Genomic DNA, 2908 nt, shown 5'->3' on the forward strand with positions numbered 1-2908 from the left:
TTACAAAGTAACTAATTTACCTAAGAGCATCTTAAAATTTCTTACACGTAGCATTTAAGCAATAAAATTTCTTTATCAAAAGTAGCGTTTAAGCAATAAAATCAACGAGAATTAATCTCAGGTTGCACGACTAAGGGCAGGAAACAAACCACAACTTATTACCCGACTGGCCTAATCAGAGAAACCAAAGGCATGTTACATGAATATCACAATTCATCCCAGGCTAGCCATAACAAGCATGATTCCTCGTGGTCATTCTCGTTCGCATAAATCCAGCAATATAAAATTAGCGAAAACCTATCTTTGAGATGTGCATTTCCAAATTTTGCTAAAATATTGTTTCCGCTAAATGTAAACTGTAATAAGTGGGAAAACCTTTCCAATAAATCGTCCTTAAGGCCTTTACAGATATTCTTTAATAATCTAGTTTACCGACGTGACGTGTGCAAGGAAAATGCAGAATTTGGTGTATCTGTGAGTGGTGAAAAATGTAGAATCTGGTGTATTTGTGAGTGGTTTAGGATCTGTCTCGTTGCAAGTTTTGAAGGCGCGCGATGGGGGTTCCATGCACATTTGAGGCCTCAGTTTGAATTTCGGCAACAAGAGTGCGATGTGACCCCGAATCGTCCGGACAGGAGGATCTGTCAGACAAATACAAATACGAGTCGGAGTTAATGCGGAAGGGTGGAAGGGTGGCGGAGGAATGTAGAGTTGGCAAAAGTGGTGGAGGGTGGCGGAGGGAATTCCCGATTGCCGGAGCCGGAAGTTTTTCGAGGCGGCCCTGGAAACCAAGCAATCCCTCCGCCTAGTTCGACTACTCCTTTTTTGATAGCTCCATCTTTCCGACATCGTTAGGCCAGACCAATTTGACTTTAACTGTTTCGATGTACGTAGTTAATGCAGTAAATGTAATTAGTGGGAAATATATTTCAAACTCATATGGTCAAGCGGGAAATTTCAAAATTTGAAATGAAATATGAGAGGGAGGGAAGCATGAAAATTTAGAAAATCTGCAGCGAGCGATCACCCCTCATATTGTGTTTCAGAAAATCAAAATGTGTAGCTTGGCTTACCTTCCCAACTAGCCTGCGCCCACCCGAAACACCAACAGCTGCTGCAGGTTCCGGATACCCATGTATTGGGTGGGAAGTACAACAGTCTATGAAAAGATTCAAAAAATGGAATTACTTGCACTGCCCCTGCTCTATAAAGAAGAATGCTCTTCGCTGCACAGTTGCATGCAAAGTGAGTGATGGGAATTCATTGTGCCAAAAATATTACGAGCAGAAAATCATTCAGAAATATGTGCATTTCATTCTTTCTGTCACTTATACTGCCCAAACAACATATTCATGACTACCCTGTTGAACCGACCCATGCTCTTCATGTGCTTTCGAGCTGCCTTGTCGTCAGAGACGAAACCCTTCTCCTTCAGCTTTACTAGGAGCTGCCGCATCTCATCAGCCTTCTGAGCCCTCAAGTAGGAAGCCACCAAAGTGACATAAGTGGCATCATTTGTCTTCGAGCCATAGCCCAGCATCTCAAGCATATATTTTACTGCCTCCTGAAGAATTCCACCTTGGCACAGCCCCTGAATGAGAACAGAGTAGCTATATGAATTGGTCAAGCACCCCAAGGCCTGCATTATCATGAAGACCTTGAGCACGTCCTTGGGCTTGCGATCCTTGGCATAGGCTGCCACGAGGGCAGTCTGTGCAACGACATCTGGCATCCTGGACTTGGCCTTCATCTAGCCAAAGAGCTTCATGGCCTCGTGGGTTAGCCCGTCCTTCGAGTGGGCGTCGAACATCTCGACGGCCTGCTGAACAAGGTTGTCCTCTCTCATCTTGTGGAAGACCTCCTGGAGGTCTGTGGGGTCGTCGGGCTCCTGAATCACAGGGTTCTTGTTGAAGGGGTCGAACAAGGGTTTGTGTTTTTTGGGGTCCACGGGGCCCTTGGGTTTCTTGGCCTGCTTCTTCTTCTCCTCTTTGTCGTCTGAGTCGTCCTCCGAGGCGTTGTCTGAATTGGCTTGGATGATGAGATTTCGTTGCTGGGGTGCCCTTTCGAAGGGCAGTTTTGTGGAGTATACCGTTCTGTATGGAGCGATATAAGGTCTCGAGGATTGCAGGGATTTGGTATTTGAAACGAAGTTATGGATATCAGAAGATCTGACTGTGAACGGTGGAGGAGAAATTGAGAATTTTGATAGAATCAAAGAATTTAAACGAGGATGGTATGAGAATAAATGCTTACTGATTCCGCTGGCTGTTGATAAATGACAGACGAAAGGGCGTTGGAACAACATCTTGCTCGTTGTTATGGCCAACTGCAGCAGAGAGCCGAAGAGTGAAGATTGTAGCTATCACTGAAAGTGTTTGTTGTGATTCGCGAATATTAATTATACGTAAACAAATTGAAAAATTGAATTTATTTTATTGCACACTAACATTAACATTAATGTGTGGTGGAAAACATTTGTGTGTTTGTTAAGTATCAAGTTTAAATTAACAGCAAGTGAATTTTTCTATTATTTTAAACGAATTAAATAATATAATTTCTTGTTCATTAGAAATTGTGATGGAAAGTGTCAATGACACCATCATATTCATTAGCAACGACTTTAAAAAAAAGCGTAGTTTGATATAAATATGAAGGTTATACTCATTAAGATATGATAATGTTTTAATGTTAAAATACAATTAAAATATGATTATAAGTTTTAAGGATTATAAGTAGATGTTATTATTATTATGTATGTCTCTAATTATAAGCATAGATAATTTGATAATTTATGTAAGTGATTAGATTAGGTATAGAAATTAAGTTTATTTTTTTTTTAGAATTTTGCAAGTCAAATATAACAATAAGTTCTAATTTACAAATGACCAAGATGTGCTTATCCTTCTAC

General features: G+C 40.8%; 1 pseudogene; it reads right to left on the bottom strand.

Annotated features, from left to right (window-relative positions):
* Positions 1-1324: 1324 nt before the first annotated feature.
* Positions 1325-2305, bottom strand: LOC149149898 (uncharacterized; annotated as a pseudogene).
* Between the last annotated feature and the right edge of the window lie 603 nt (positions 2306-2908).

This window comes from Pinus tabuliformis, chromosome 9, assembly GCF_031772625.1.
Source record: "Pinus tabuliformis cultivar Carrire ecotype Pingquan chromosome 9, CPIR1, whole genome shotgun sequence".
NCBI classification, from domain to species: Eukaryota; Viridiplantae; Streptophyta; class Pinopsida; order Pinales; family Pinaceae; genus Pinus; species Pinus tabuliformis.